The sequence below is a fragment of the Planococcus citri genome, chromosome 4, assembly GCF_950023065.1.
Source record: "Planococcus citri chromosome 4, ihPlaCitr1.1, whole genome shotgun sequence".
NCBI classification, from domain to species: Eukaryota; Metazoa; Arthropoda; class Insecta; order Hemiptera; family Pseudococcidae; genus Planococcus; species Planococcus citri.
In genome coordinates, this window is record NC_088680.1 from 9,070,238 (window position 1) to 9,087,869 (window position 17,632).

At 34.4% G+C, this 17,632-nt stretch overlaps 1 protein-coding gene across 2 annotated transcripts in view; it reads right to left on the bottom strand.

Moving 5' to 3' along the window:
• Positions 1–17,632, bottom strand: part of LOC135845765 (thiamine transporter 1-like) — a 75,417-nt gene that overhangs the window by 50,142 nt on the left and 7,643 nt on the right. The window contains exon 1 of one of the 2 annotated variants that reach the window (XM_065364585.1): positions 10,538–10,896. The exons of the other annotated variant lie outside the window; for it this stretch is intronic. The gene's annotated coding sequence lies outside the window, so the exon portion shown is untranslated. Of the gene's footprint in view, positions 1–10,537; positions 10,897–17,632 lie in introns of those variants that run through there. 2 annotated transcript variants of the gene reach the window in all.

Genomic DNA, 17,632 nt, shown 5'->3' on the forward strand with positions numbered 1-17,632 from the left:
CGTGATGAGCTGATGACGTCTGTTTTTTTTTGTGTTACAATCTCATCGTGCTCCTGTTATCTGAAAATTTTTCCGTTCTAGTTTAATTAATTTGTATTTGTAGAATACATTACGCTGATTTTCATGTTTCCTTTTATACATAGTACAATTTATGTGGTTATTCGTTAAACACACTCTAACTATAGATTGACCAAGTCGAGTGTTTTTTTTCTCACATAGATGAGCTGTGAAGGACGAGTGATTTGGTCGGCGAATAATTTTCTAAGAATTTTTTTCGGCCAAGTTGGAGGAAGAGAGGTGCCGGCAGCGGATCTCACATAATGAATGTTGAATGCGATGGTACATTCAACATTGGTCGACAAATGTCGTGTGTAAATTTTCTCTCATATTTCGAGACTCGAGAGGTTTTGTATTCTCTGACTATTATACACAGCCCTAATTGATTAAAAATTGCGTTCGCGAATCCAGAGTGTGGGCCATCTGGTTATTTTGTCCGAAACCGAAATTGACGTTGTGGTATTGTGTATGACGATGGACATGGCTGTATAATATTATTTTTAATCTTCGTCTCGATCTTGGTCTTGGTCTTCTTTTTTTTTTGTGCTCGATTTGATGAGTATTTCCGCGCTATAAGAGTGTGTTTAGTTGTATGTAGAGGGCCAGTTTGCGGATTAAATAATCTGCACTTGATGTGGTATGGTTTATAAAGCAGCCTAGAGACATATAGATATATGTATTTAATCTGAGATAAGTGATTTTATAAGTCTGCTAGGTCCTTAGGGGATGTAACGGAGAAGCATGTTCCCCTTGTATATACGAGGTATTTTCAATTTAAATATTGAAAAAATACTGTGGAAAGGTTTGCTGTAGGTAAATATACCGTTGGCAAGGTTTAAATTTCTATCTCGGACTATATTTTTATCGTTTAGAGCCAATTTGGTCTAAAAAATTGTGTACTTTTGTCTCGAGTAGGACCATCACGATGTATTTGCAGAAAAATTGACTGCGAAATTTTTTCATCAGAACGCAGACAGTGAGAAATAAATTGAATTTATTTCGGATACCCATAGTGCATTCGATTTTTTCCCTCCCTCCTCTCTTTTCCTCTCCTACCACAATCCTGGGTTCAAGTCAATTCTTCAAATTTTTTAGATTCTTCACAATAAAATACTTATATAAGCTGAGTACTTGAAATATAGCGAAAGCGAATTCCTTGAAACGTCAGCAGCGACAAATTTCATCAATTAATCCCCAAACTTTCACCAATCGAGGGAGGGGAAGAGTTAGGGTGACCCTTTATTCTAAGAGTTTGAATACAATTGCTCAAAATGATTGAATTGTTTCATTTCTAAACATTTTTTTTAATAAAAAAATTGAGGTAAAATTTGGTGCATTCGATATCAGGATTTTGAGATTATCAACTGATCCTGAAAAAAATCAAATAAAAACCAGAACAAAACTGAAAATGAAAATTTCGAACGTTGGATCGAAAACAAAATGAAGTGAAAACTCCAATGATTAAATCAAAACTGAAAATAAAACTAAAAACACTGAAAATAAAATCAAAAACTTGGAATTGGAAAATGAAAGCAAAACTGAAATCTCTGACGGTGAGAATGAAGTTAAGAACTCAAAGTACCTAAAACTCATGAAAATTAAATCAAAAAAAAAAAATGAAAATAAAATTGAAAATTCTGAAAATAAAATCAAAAATTTTAACTTTGCAACTGAAATTGAAAACTGAAAATAAAATCAAAAGATGAAAATCAAACCAAAAATTCTGAAATTTGAATCAAAAACTGAAAATGAAATTGAAAAATGAAAGCAGAATTTAAAACTCTGACAATAAAATCTAAAACTGAAATTGAAACTGAAAATTCTGAAAATTGAATCAATTATATACTTAATGAAAACAAAATTTGTAAAATGAAAGTAAAACTGAAAATTCTGCGGATAAAATCAAAAACTCAAACTTTGAAACTGAAATTTAAAACTAAACATAAAATAAAAAGTTGAAAATGAAACCAAAAGTTCTAAAAAAAAAAAGTCAAAACCTGAAATAAACTAAAATTATAATTTTTTCATGGCCGACAAAATCTCAATGAAAATCTTGTAGAAGTAGGAAAATTCAAGTTCAAAAATATTGCACAGGACTGGAAATATTTTCTGTAATTATTTTTTTTTTCAATCTGTTTGACGGTTAAATTCTAGCGAAGAATTTTACAAGAAATCGATTAAGACTTAGCCCAAAACTAAAAATTACGAAAAACTCTCAAAAAAGTTGATCCAATAAACGAAGAGAGGCTGGAATCCGAAAACCTTTTTACACTGATGCGCCACCATTTTGAGCTAAAGTTGAAAATTTCAACTTTGCTGATAGATTTTTGCACTTTCAATGGACTAAGAATCATGAATACATTCTACCAACACAAAAAAGATCACAAGATGACATGGAGCAATACAAGAAGACAAAGCTCAATGATCGACCATTTTATAGCCAATGAAAATGCCTCGAAGAAATTCTTGGATGTAAGAACATATTGAAGTCTAGAAATAGGCACTGACCATCATTTTGTTCAGGGAGTATTGAGAATGGAAACAACAAGAATATCAGCTAGGAAAAATGAAAAGAAAATCAACACATGAACAAGATCCCTGGATGACCCAATCAACCAATGGCTGTACCAAAGACGGATGAACATCATAAGTGAAGAGATATACCAAAAACTAAAAAGCCAGGACATAGAAGAAGAATGGAAAAATGTCAAATCCATTGTGATAAAAGCGGCAAAAGAAAGCTTAGGAATGGTTCTCTGAAGAATCGGGCAAAGCGAATAAAGAATTGGGACAAGGAAATCCAGGAACTCATACAAAAGAAAAGACAGGCATTTAGAGTGAGATTGATGGTGAAGAATATCAAAAACAGTCGGCAAAAGTCAAGAGAAAGTCTAAAAAATTACAGAAAGAGAGCTGGGAAAATTTCGTCACATTCCTGGAGCATGACACATACAAGTTACGGCCAAAGGTGTATAAGATCATAAGGAGAATTGACACAAATTTTAACGAAAGAGTGGGTTTGCCAAAAATTAAAATCAATGATGCAAAGGGATACTTTGAAGAATTCTGGAGTGATGAAAATGCACAAGATACAAAGATAGAAGATGAAATTGGAGAAATAGAAGACAGCATTTCATTTAAAGAGCTACAAGAAGCTTTGAAAACAGCAAAAAATGCAAAAGCTCTAGGAGAAGATGGCATACCAACAGAATTGTACAAATACGCAAGTGGTGAATTTAAAAGAAGACTGCTGGAATTCCTAAGTAGGATATACCAAGAAGAAAAGGTACCTGAAGAATTCAAAACAGCAATTGTAATACCACTGTTCGAGAAAGGCAATATGTCAAACCTGAAAAACTACCGAGGAATAAGTATACTCCACAGTCCACACCTGCTACAAGATTATATGTGAAAATACTGGCAAAACGACTGGCAGATCATGCAGAAGAAAAGTTGTCAGAAAGTCAAAACGGATTTAGGAAAGGAAGATCATGCACTGACGCAAGTTATACAGTAAAACTACTGATGGAAAAAAGGATCGAATACAACCTAGAGACACACATGTGCTTTATAGACCTGGAAAAAGCATATGATAGGGTCACTAGAAAAAAACAGTTTGAAGTCCTAAAAGATGAAGCAATAACATATAAAATGCGAAAAGTAATAAACAGCATAGGTATATAAGAACGCTAGAATAAGAGTACGGATTGGAAATAAACTCTCAGAACAAGCAGAAATAAACAGAGGAGTTCGCCAAGGATGCCCACTGTCATGTGTTTTATTCAACATGTTCATGGATCACATGGTAAAAGAATGGCAGAAAATGAAGCCAAAAGGAATCAAAACAGACAGAAGGCAGGAAATATCAACAATACTATTCGCGGATGATCAAGCAGTACTAGCCGAAACAGAAGACGACCTACAGAGATCAATGTACAATCCAACAAAGACATCAGAAAAATACGATATGAGAATATCATCAGAGAAAACAAAACAATGGCCTTCAAAGGAAAGGAACCAGTAAGAAGCAAGATTGTAATTAATGGAAAAATCATCGAACAGGTCAATAATTTCAAATACCTGGGAAACACAATATCATACGAGGGAGAAGTAGATGTTAGTGGAAAGATTGCAAAGTTCCTGAGAGTCACAGGACTGATGAATAGGACCCTAAGAAGCAGTAATGTGCGAAAAGAAACAAGATTGAAGGTGTACAATACCCTAGCAATACCAATGATGACTTATGGAAGCGAGGTATGGGCACTGAAGAAATCTGATAAAAGAAGAATAACGGCAGCAGAGATTAAGTTCATGAGGAGAATGGCAGGGGTGACTCTCAGAGACAGAGTCCCATCTGAGAAAATAACAGCTGATCTCGGAGTGAAGCCAGTCATGAAGAGGATTAAACAGTATAGGAAAGATTGAAGAAATCATGTCAAGAGGATGAAGGAAACAAGATCACCAGAACAGGTCCTCCAATATACACCAAGGGGGAAGAGAAGCAGAGGGAGACCAAGGAGGAAACTCACTGATAACTCAGGCTCATCCTCAATAGGTTCCACACCGTAGCAGACAGGCCAACAGGCCTACCGCTTATGTACAAGGAAATGATGACGACGACGACGCGATGAAAAATTTCATGAGGAACGAGTTTATTTGAAGGAAAAAGAAAGCTATGGGAACGAATTAAAGAGAAATGAATTTGAAATTTAGAACGTATCCTTCAGAATTTTTTTTTCACAATAACGTTTTAACGTTTGCTCACAGAAGCAGCTTAGAAGGAGAGAGGAGGGGAGGAGACATTGAAAACTGTCTGCAAAACGCAAACAGCTGAACAAACGTGTAAAATATGTACTAAGTAATCTCTCGAATCTTTCTGTCTGAGCAATAAACCAAAACTTTTCATTTTGAATTTGGATGTTTTTTTGAAGATACAGCTAGAGCTAGGTATACCTAGTCAAGTATTGTGATTTTTACTTTTAGCAAACTCTACCAAAGGTGGAAAAATTTCCACATCCTTACTGGAAATGTCTCCAGATTCACTTTCCTATCATCATTCGTTAAAATTGAAGGTACCGACTTATATGGATCAGGGACTTTGAATTTCTGTTTATCAAACACACATTCTACCAATTCGCTCCCCCTTCCTCTTGCCCCATACCCATAATGATTGATGGACAGCCATAGGTATATTACGCTGATTGATGGCTTTTTTCATCCTGACAGCAAAATGACGAGGAAGAAAATCCGGCTAAAAAAAAAATTAAGAGTAGCAACATTTTCCGCATATTTTTATCATAATATACCTTAATCCATATACATAAAAGTGATTCGATTTAATGGCTAATTAATCACACGCACGGTAACCGGTTCTGGGCGCGAATAAACAGGCGCTGTGCTGTGTGCCACTGCCACTCATGCCAGTATGCTTTAATCGTATCGTGTATAACAACACGTTATTATAATACGGTAAAAATAAATAATAAATCCACGTAGGTATCGTGAATATATTTACAAGTCGGTATATGAGATACATAAGGACACGCGTAGGATGAAGCTAAGCGCCTTGCGCCTTGCACCCTTATAATTGTGTGACGAGGCAGCTCTCGTAGCGATGAAGCACATGTTGTGGTCGAGTTTAATGCCCTGTGTCCTAGATTTTGGCTCTATGCTATGGGCATATTGGGGGTACGTTGGTAGATTTATATATTTTTACAAACAAGTTCGAGGTCGTCGAGCATGCACACACGTACGAGTAAAAAAAAAATACCTCCGTAGGGATCTTTCTCGCAGCTACTTATATTATTAATAAACCTACACCTATTTCCAGTGTACTAATTAACCTGTTCGGTATATAGATATTATATTCGAACACCTCTGAGCGTTATTGTAGATATTTATTCATATAATATATATTTTTTTTTCGTAATATTCGTACTTATATACTTGTCGTATATTAATTATAAATACCTACTGTGTATTTTTCGGTCTCTCTTATACAACTAATTACCACCTTGTAGAACCTGAATTGAATTCGTAAGTGGCATTTTTAGCACCAGTGTTAAACATTGTATACTGTTATTCGCCGTTTGACCGAGACGAGAGGCATGATCGAGAAATTATTGAAAGTTGGAGTCGACTTTCGATTATTTTCTCGACTACAGCAGTTTGATGATTTGGTTTGTGGATGTATTAGAACTTTTCCTCGGAAGTTTTCTCGAATTCGATGAATTATATCTTATCAACGTTCACAAGAGGAAAATTCGGCTCTAAAATCGCAGCGTTCGGCTGCGACGCTTATTTACAACTTTATTAACCCTTTGAAGACCAGAGACGAATACGAATGATTTTCTGCGCAAAAATGTGCGAGTGACATGATTTTCAAATCAAAAAAATTTTTGGTCAAAAATAAAGTGAGGAGATTTTTATTTAAAAAAAAAAAAATTTGGAAATTGAAAATAAATTTGCGTTTTGTCAACGTCTTTTCAACTGATAAAATGTTATGAAAAATAGTAAAATAAATAAGATTCAGCCAACAGCTATAAAGATATCGCCATTCGTCCATTTCGTTATCAGCACACTTTTCCAATATGGTAAACAAGAATTTATAAGTAGGTATCATCACAAATCATAAATTATATTGGCGGAACTATTTGAGACCCAATAATTATCAAATAACGAGTCTATTATTAATTGATCCGCATTTCAAACATTTTTAATCGAGTATTTTTAGAATTTTGTTTTGTTTTTTTGAGCTAAAAATACTTTTGAAAAACCCGAAGGAAAAATGATTTATAGGTACCTATTTTGTTCGTCTATTCGAATGCATTTAATGACGATATTGGAGAAAAGGTTACAGTTATTGCAATCGAGGGGTAGATACTCGTAGATATACGTTATCTTTATTACAGTTTTTATTCGTAACGTCCGAATTGGTGTAATTTTTATTTCGATATTTTATTATTATCACTTGTGAAAAAAAAATGTAGAAACGCAATTTTTGTTATCTTCAAGATAAAATTTGATTTTTTTTCTCTCGTCGATAATGCATTTTCATAAAAATACGTTAAACCTCAAACGTACTCGTATATTTAATTAGGTCATAAATTTGTCAATTTGATCTGGAATTCTCAAATTTTAGCCAAAAGTTGAAATTATGAATTTATGAAACACATGGAGCTATTTTTCAAAATAACAAATAATGAAATTAAGATTTAAAGAGATTGATGACATTTCAAGATGTTAAGTAATCTCCAGTGGATTTTTGAATTTTCCGCTCATTTTGATTAGACAGTGGTTTAGAGTTGGAATAAATGTACAAATTTAAACTGGAAATGATACGAGAAATTCCGGGGGTCACTGACTTACTGAAAGGATTAATTTTGAGTCTGCATGTAGGTAAAAAATTTCACAAGAACTTTTTTAAATGATTATTTTTTTTAGGAAAGAACATATCCAGAATCCGTTGGAAGCTCCGGGGGGAGGGAGGGGGAGTAACGAAGACAAAATTCATTGAAAACAAAATTTTTTGGTTCAAAATTTTGCCATTTTCAAAAAACAAAAAAACAATGAAAAAAATTTTTAAATATCCAAGAAGAGAATAAAAATGAAAAATTTTAAAATTTGATTGCAGAAGTATTTTTTAAAATCACATTTTTTCAATTCTGGCGAAAGAAAAAGCATTTTTGTAATTTGCTCAGAAACAGGACTTTTTGCAATTTTGAGCATAGCGGGACTTTTTTTTGTTGAAAATTTAACAAAGAAGCAGGTAATACTTTTTTGTAAACTTTGGAAAAATGAAAGGTTTTCCGCAACTTTTTTTCACTTTGGACAAAACTAGGCGTTTTTTACAATTTTGGCAAAAAACGTGATTTTTTAGCAAATCTTTGAAAAATGCAGAATTTTCTGGAAATTTTGGCAAAAAGAGGACATTTTTTTTTTGGAAATTTTAGCAAAGAAATAACTTTTTGCAATTTTTGAAAAAGACGACTCTTTTTTGTAATTTTGGCAAAAACGAGATTTTTTTCAGTTACGTAATGATATTTTTTTTAATTTTCTTAAAATTCAGTTAAAAGTTAGCTCACTTTTATATTTTTGAGAGAAGTAAAAAAAGGTTTCGTAATTTTTTTTAAAAACTTTTTCATACATCTTTGAGCATAAATACTTGACTTTTTATTTTCATTTCAATCTCAGACGAACAGTTGACAGAACAGAATTAATTCATTCATTTGACCATTTTCAAAATTCAATTTAAGTGTTCAGTAAAATGGGTTGTCTTTCAATTTTTTTTTTCAATTGTTTGACGAGTCTTTGCAAAAAGTCATGAGTAGATGTCAGATGGTCATGTTCAACTTGAGAAAAGGTTTAAAATTCCAGGTCAGTGTTAAAGCCCCCCCCCTCTCCAATCCTTATTCAGAGCTCAATGTTTTGAAAATTTTGGGAATTATTCGTTGACTTTTTTCCCATTTTTTTTTTTTTTTTTTTTTTTTTAATACATATGATGGAGCTAGCAATAAATTATGGTCAAATAGTTTCAATAATAAGTGGAAAATTTTCCAATTTTTAGGTCAATTTAATCTGCTCTTGATGTCTTTATAGCATTTCCACATTAAAATTGACGAAGTCTACCTTCCTACAAAAAATGGCAAACAAGGTTGGCTTTCGTCAAAATTGTCAAAAGTGAAATTTCTTGCCAAAAATTGCTAAAAATGGTCGCCTGCTTGCAATAAATTCCAAGTGTCTCACTTTTTTCAAAAAATACCTACCCAAAAGCCTCGCTTTGTTACCGAAAATTGCCAAAAATCCTTGCCTTTGGACTGAAATAGTTGAAATCTCGGTTTTTTACCTGTGATAATTGAAACAGGGTTGTTGAAGGGGGGGAGGAGGGCAAAGGGACAGTTTGCTCCAGGCTCGTGCTTTCTGGAAGACTCGTTCAAAAAAGGTCCCGTGATGAAAGAAAACCCTGTTCTTTTACTTTTCAAAACACAGATTTTCGAAAGCTTTTGTTCTCGCTTCACTTATAGGCTTGTTTTCTTTCTTTTTTTTCAAAATAAAAATTTCTATAAACAATACCATTCGATTTTCAAAGATTCAAAGAGAAAAAGTAAATTTTTGGTACATATAAAAGTATCATTTTCATGCCTCTCAAAATACAATTTCTCGAGAAGTTTCGCACTCACTTTGACCTGTTTATCTCTTTTCTTTTTCAAAATTAACATCCTAAAAAAAATGACTTTCAAACTCTAAAATTTTATGTAAAACCCCAAAAAAACTCCTCGCATAAAAAACATCATTTTTAGTTCCTCTCAAAACACAAATTTTCAAAATTTTTCGCCCTCGTTTCGCTCGACCCTTTTCCTTTTGTTCATCAAAATCATCTTCCTAAAAAAAAACACATCGTTTTCAGGCCTCTCGAAATCAAATTTTCAAAAAATTTCGCCCTCCTGCTTCGCTTGAGCCAATTTTTCTCTTGTTTTAAAATACTTACATAAAAACATCACATTTTTGGGCCCCCAAAAATCCAAAACAGAAAATGAATATTTTTGTAAGTCATAGTAAATGAAAATAATATCAATCGACAACATTGCTATTCCCCCCCCCCCCCCAAATATCAGTCGTCAAATTTTCAGTCAACCCCCCTCCCCTCCCCCTCCTTCTCTCAAAAACATCCGTAGTTATAGTTTCCTTTCCTCACTAGAAATGTGGCCAAATTGTAATAGCCTTGGGCCTGCATTGGCTCTCGATGATTGCTCTGACCAGAGTGCTCGATACGTTAAAATTTTGATCAAGTATTGTCGGCAAAATTACTAATTTTTTTCGGTAAAATGACGTGATACCCCCCCCCTCCTCCTCCTCCCTGCCCCTCTTCAATAGCATGATTTCGAACCACCTCTGACCATTGAGTCTGTCAATATGATTTACGTGCTTTGAAAATTTAAAGACAAATTTTTCTCATATTCTCCCCAGGTTGAATTTTTCCATCCATATTTTATCACTTAGATAAATATTAAATCAGAAAAAAATTCTTTCTACCGGTCAATGGAGCTCATACATACAGCGGCATTGCAAACGTGATACGTGATGTATGGATAATACACGACGACGACGACGACGACGACGACGCTCTCTTATACGTACATAGATGCTAATTTGGGTCACTAACACTAACCCATAATGCATGACATAAATTCCATAATTTCTTCCATTTCACCATCGAGAACGTAGATCTAGACATAGGCTAAGAACCGAATAAAATAATTTATAAAACCACCAAAACTCGTAAAAAAAAATTGATTCGCTGCGAAAGCTTCTTTGTGCAGAAGAGTGAGCTTTCGCGAGTCGGCTTATACACATAAGCACTCTATAAGCAGGCGTCGCGCGGTATAACTTATTCGATATAATATAGCGATATTAAACTATTTGAAATTTTACAACAATACGTAGCCGGTTAGTGGTTAAAAAATACGAGCAAAATACTCACTAATTTTCCATCGTGTATTTACGACTATAGTTGAAAAAAAAACCATGTATCACATAATCGTCGGTAATTTTTTGTTTGAAGGTGAATGTTAACACAAGCTTTATTGATTTTGTAGCCGGGCGATTTTACAGTATTCGTAACTGCAGTGCTTGTGCAAATTTCACCGTTGAAATACGTTCAACTCGTATACACTGTACGGTCCGAGAATCGAGTACACGATTAACGAATTCGAACCGACTTAAAAAATTGCGAAACGAAAAGTACTTAGAGCGAAAAAAAAGCTTTCGGATACAAAAGTACAAAATAAGAGCCAACTTTGAACGACATTATTGTATTTGGGTAAAAAATACGCGAAAGAAAGAGAACGCCAGTGTGCGTAGATAAGATATTAGAAAACGGCGCGACCACACGACGATGTGACAGTGTTACCATCGGAGGTAACTTTTAAACATTTCCATTAACTTTCTGACTGCTGCGTGGTCTCGTGGTATAGAGAGCTTTCTTTATGACGACGAGCTCGGTAATTTTTCTATCAATGGGAGAATCTGGATCTTACTTTATAAGGATGGGTTATTTTTTTCGCAATTTTTTCCTCCATGAATGAGATAATTATAGAGAGGGACAAGGGGTCCAAATGGGAGGTGAGGTTGATCCAAATTACGAAATTTTTTCGTTATAAAAATGAAATTGAAAATTCCAATCGATGCAAGATACCGACTTGTGCGAGGTTACACTGCATTAGAAAGAGATGGAGTGAGAGTGAAAGAGGGAGACAGACATGAACTACTAGAAGCACGTTTGGCCTTGACTACTACTTATCCCCACTTCTCTCATTATTCTCGTTTTATTGGTTAATTTTTTTCTTTTCGAGATAAAAATAAAGTCAGCGGTGGTTTTTAACTTTTTATCGTATAGTAGTTGCGATTCGAAGCATTTTTTTCTCTGGTTCGGAGTAAAAATTTCCACTTTAGGGAGCACCCTGTCACCCTCCAAGATGTTTTTTTACCTCGTCTCAATCCTATCATAAATTGAGGGAAATTTTTCGCAAGGTTATGGCACATGTAGATTTTTATAAAAGGAAGAGCTCGGGGGTGCGACTTTGAGAATGTGAGACTTGTTTACCAAAGTTGTAAGTACATATAAAAGTATACCATACGAGTAATTTTATAATAAGTAAACACATTTCACAGTTTCAGCAGTCATACTCGTAAGTGCTGCTGTGTACTTGGTGTTTTTTTTTTCGCCGGTTCGGCTGCTGTTTTGACGCTCTGTAGCCTCGTATACTCGTGTACTCGTACTCGTGATTCACGTCAGATTGCCATTACGATTGCCGCATGTTTTTCGCTAAGTCATGTCGCCATCCGGGCCAAAAATAAATTAATTAAAAGCCGGCTTCTATAGTATGCTTCGAGTTTCGAAGACAAAACAAAGTCGTTGGTTCATGCGCAACGTGAAATAGACGACGAACCGTCATAAGCTTACTGTTTGAGTTGAGAATATCACGTGAAGACTGAAGGGTTATGGTTATGTACATTACATATGTATTTTTTTCCCTCGAAAAATGCTGCTGGTAACTTTGTTTCGATGAATATAAGAATGGGTAGGTGGAGGAAGAGGTTGGGTGAGGGGTTTGCATTGAGAATGTACGGTGGAGTGGAGGAGGTGGGTTTTGAGAAGAGAGGTATTTCAATACAAGTGTGAGAATTTAACCCTTTGAGACCCGAGAAGAATATGACTGATGAAAATTGATAAATTTCGTTATATGGCAAGAAGTATACCTACCTTCAATGAGCAGATTTTTTTTTTTAAATTGAGTTTTACTCAAAATTTTATTTTGGAATTTGAGGAAATACTCAGATTGGACAGGATTTCCAAAATAAATTTTTGGTGTAGGGATACGAAAGTTTCCCGAGAAGTTTCTCTAGGTAATTACAACCAAAAAATCAGAAAATTTCAAATAATATATTATTACTTCAAAAATTTTGAAGCCAAAATTCAAAATTTTGAGAAAAAATAAAAAATGACTTGCTGCACAAGTTGTGACAATTACAAACATAGGAGTGACAAAATTTTCAAATGAAAAAATTGTTTGGTCAAAAATAAAGAAATATTGAAAAAATTATTTTGGAAATTAAGTTTCAAGGTCATTCTATGAAAAATATAATTTCTTGCAAAAATGGGATTTTAAAATGTTGAAAAATGTTTACAGGAAGCTGAGATATAAAAGTTCAAAGAATCTACAGTATGATACAAAAGTAGTGCCCAGTGGCTTTTATTTCCAAGTGGAAAGAGCTAGAGAGATGAATGAAGCGGCGTTGAGCAGTGAAAAATAAGGGCTTTCAACAGCGACCTTGAAAATTTCAGGCCCATGCACAGATTCACAGGGTGACCACAAATTGAAAACCCGGTTTGGTCAAAAAATTCAAACTGGTTTTTATTGGTGGAATGTAGGTATTCTATACACTAAGACGACTAAAACGTGATGAATTAATTTTTTGAAACCGGTTCATTAATTTGAAACCGGTTCATTAATTCGCAACCGGTTTATTAATTTGCAACTGGTTCACTAATTTGCAACCATTCAACAAAAAATACCCAGAAATTGTAGATAGAGAAAAAAGCTTGAAACAAAAGTTGTAGAACGTGAAAAACTACCTACACACAATTCTGTCTAATCACATTTTGAAACCGGTTCATTGGTTCGCATTTAGCAACCAGTTTTTGACTATCACACAAAAGTTGTAGATAGAGAAAAAAGCTAGAAACAAAAGTTGTAGAGTGTGAAAAATTGAACCATTTTCGCTGATTGGATTTTGAAACCGGTTCATTAATTTGCAACCTGTTATCAAAAATTACTTAAAAATTGGAGATTGAGAATAAAGCTTGAAACAAAAGTTGTAGAGTGTGAAAAACAACACAATTCTTTGTAATCACTCTTCCTGAAACCGGTTCATTGGTTCGCATTAAGCAACCACGTTTTTGACAATTACCTAAAAATTGGGGATGGAGAAAAAAGTTTGAAACATAAGTTGTAGAGTGTGAAAAATTGAACTATTTTTGCTGATCAGAGTTTGAAACCGGTTAATTAAATTCGCATCAAGCCATAAAAAGTTACCTGGTTGCAAGGTAATTAGCCATTTTCAAAATCTTATCAACAAAAATGGTTAAATTTTCCACACTCCACAACTTATGTTTCAAACCAGTTTACTATAGCTAAATATCAAAACAAATGGTGATAAAACCCAACCAACCAGTCAGCTGGTTTATTAACCTGTTTATATGTAATACAAGCAGACAGCTGATTAATCCTACCTAAAATTTATACCTACCTATAAGCATCAACCTTTTATTCTCCTTATCTGGACCGCTATTCCAATGGGACATTTTCATGCAAACCTCCCAAATGGAGCTTGTAAAGAATGCATCTGCGCATTGCGCAAACTCATCTCTTACCTTACCCTGCATATAATCAGATTTGAAAGTTATCATCTTCCACACGTGATTATGCACAGGGTTGGGCAACCACATGCTGAGGGTACCATTGAATTCTTTGAAAACTCGATTTAATGGTTTGCATCAAATATTTGTGTGATTTCCGATTGGAATAGCAGTCCAGATATGATCATCTGATTATACCTACATAGGTATTCAATTATTATACATGCATATTTATACTCAAACTGCTCACCAAGACTCTGAGCAAAGACCATTAAAAAGAAATCCTAAGCTTCCTCATCAGCTGATAATAGAAGTAGGTGCACCCACTTTTCCACAGTAGGTGGTATATAAACCAAGTCAGATCTCTTCTAGCCATTGAATAGTTGATATCAATATCCTTTTCTTGTAGCTAGTAAAGAGTCTTAGAGAGTAGGTATTCCATTGCCCTTGGCACAAAGAATATACAGTTGAACTGGACTCCTCTTCTTTAGTTCAAGTGTGTAGTTGAATTAAGGAGGCCTGAGGAATGAAATATTCAAACAAACAGAAATCCAAATACAATACAGTCTGTAATTCCAAGGGTTCTCTTTCTTATGGTATTTGCTCATAGTTGCACCTGGACCCACCCACCGAGTTACTGAGAAAATCTTAGTGAGCTGTGACGTATTTAGGCCAATGCAGTAAAAACTGGGCCGTTTAAAAAATTCCTGAATGCATTTTTATGCTCAGTGTCCTGCACTTTAAAAAATGGGAGAAAAAAATTTGGCTGATTAAATGAGGAGCCCAAAATTGGAGGCGCTATAAAATGGGATATCTTAGTGGGCCACATGTTCTTGGGTCCGGTCCTGCTCGTAGTTGAATTAGGGAGGTTTGAGGAATGAAAGATTCAAACTAACACAAATCCAAATACAGTCTATAATCCCAAGGTTTTTTTCTCTTATGGCCTTTGCTCATAGTTGAATTAGGGAGGTCTGAGGAATGAAAGATTTAAACAAACACAAATCCAAAATACAGTCTGTAATCCCAAGGGTTTTTCTCTTGCAGCCTTTGCTCGTAGTTGAATTAGGGAGATTTGAGGAATGAAAGATTCAAACTACTTAATACAAATTCAAATACAGCCCATATTCCTAAGGGTTCTCTTTCTTATGGTCTTTGCGCATAGTTGAATTAGAGAAGCCTGGGAAATGTAAAATTCAAGCAAACACAAATCCAAATACAGTCTGTAATCCCAAGGGTTCTTTTTTTCTTATGGTCTTTGCTCATAGTTGAATTGGGGAAGTCTGAGGAATGAAAGATTCAAACAAGCACAAATGCAAATACAGCCCATAATCTTAAGGTTTCTTTTTCTTATAGTCTTTGCTTGTAATTGAATTAGGGAGGCCTAAGGAATGAAAGATTCAAACAAACACAAATCCAAATACAGTCTGTAATCCCAAGGGTTCTCTTTCTTATAGCCTTTGCTCAGAGCCTCCCTTTCTGTAATGTTCTTTGGCCAGCTGTTCGAGTGCAAATTTAGGCATCATTGTTTTGTTAAAGTTATCATAAACCGTCAATTTTTGTTTAGATACCAATTCTAACTTCTATCAAAATTTGTGAAATAGTCCTGCTTTTCTGCCAAAATTCTCCAAGAAAGTCGTGCTTTTTTTCAGAATTGTTTAAATGGTCCGGTTTTTTTTTTGAAAAGCCTGAAATTCTCATTTTTTGACAAAATTGTCCTAAATCTCAATTTTTGTTAAAATAATTCTAATTTCAGTCAACAATTTGCAGTATAAGCCTGTTTTTGTCTGTATACATTTCTTTTTCAAACCTGTCAGAAAGTTTCTTTCTTGACAAAATTGTTGTAAAGGCGACGAATGTTTCTATCAAAATTGCCAAAAAAAGTCCTTTTTTTCAAAATTGGCAAGCCTTGATTTTTGCCAAAAATTGACTAAAATTTTCATCAAGTGTCTGAAAAACATAATTTTTGTCTAAATGTAAATTGGCAGCAATAATTTTTAAGCAGGTGCTGTTTTTTGTAAAAATAGCCAAAAATTTCCATACCTAATTGCCTAAAATTGGCAGAAGCCTCCTGTTTTCGTCACGAATTCCTAGTTTCTGACAGAATAATTGCTTGGAAATGTTTTGCTGTTTCACCAAAACATAGTTGTACAAAATTTTTTGTCTATTTTTTCCAAAACTGCATTGTCATGTAATCAAAGTTGTTTCAAAAAAAATGTATTTTTGGCAAAATTGCCTAAAGAGTTTTTTTTGGGGGGAGGGGGATTTCTGGATGGATGACCGAAAATTTTACTGGTGAGACGTCGCGAAAGTCACGATTTTGAAAATAGTCGTGAAAGTTGAGAAAAAGGTTGCAATTTTTACCAAGGATCAAAAAGTTGAGATTTTTTCCAAAAATTATCAACGTTTTTTTTCTTTTTTTTTGTTAAAGAAATTGGGGATTGAGAGGGGGAAGTTACTAAAAAAAATCGTGAAATAAGGTCGCGATTTTTTGCGATTTTTGAATATCAAATCTTGGTAGTGATTCTTGTGTTGAACGTGTTCCGAGACAGTCGTGTTTTTCGCTCGTTTCTGTGCTCAGTGCTACATTTTTAGAGAAACATTGATCATATAATCTTTTTATTTTATCATTAGTAGATAACGTTTTATTTTCACACTGATAGTGACTGTTGCAAATTGTTATCTCCGGTCTCAGCTTGGCTGAGCCGGCTACACACCACACAATGACAAGTAACCCCTCTACTGGTACTGACTACAGACCAGGCACAACCTACTCATCTATAACAAGAAAGACTGATACCTTCCCCTCTGCCAACCAAGCAATCATCTTTCCGGCTATTGATAATGTACCTATAGCATACTATGCAAAGAAGATGATAAATGTAATTGGAGAAAATGTCCTACACTGCGCAAAAATCTCAGGTGAGAGAATTAGAATGTATTTAAAATCAAGAGAGATAGCTGAAAACTTCTTAAAATCCGGAGGTACCATTGAAATAGATAGGAAAATGATTCAAGCACGTTGGTATAAGAAAGAGCAAACAGACAAAAAAATAATAATCTCAAATGTACCTCCTCATGTGCCTCATGATATCATCATTAAACAAATGGCAACCCATGATGTTATACCTACATCCCAGATGAGATTCCTACACATTTCTCAAGAAGAAGAACTGAAAAATGTTCTTTCTGAAAGAAGATCTGTATTTATTCCTATTGAATCTGAATCTAAATTACCACCTTCGGAGATGATTACTTATGATGAAGAGGAATATCGTGTTTTTTACAATAATGCTCAAGTTAAATGTTTTATATGTCACCAACTCGGACATACTACAGCAACCTGTGATTTTGCTAAAAAAGATGACAATAAGATAGCAGAAAGCACCAAAATAAATCCAGAACTTGACTCCAGTTCCAGTGATGTAAAAATAACAGAACAAAACATTGAAAACGCAGGCCTGACTACCACACAGATCCATGATAATCAAGTAGAACATATGGACCTTGACCCTATCCAAAATGCAGCTAAAAGACCCTTATCTACAAGTACACAATTATCTGAAGAGGTACTTAACCTACCTAATATCACCACTGAAGAAAAAGATAAACAGGACAAAAAACGCATAAGATTTGAGCCTGAAACTGAACATCTAGAGC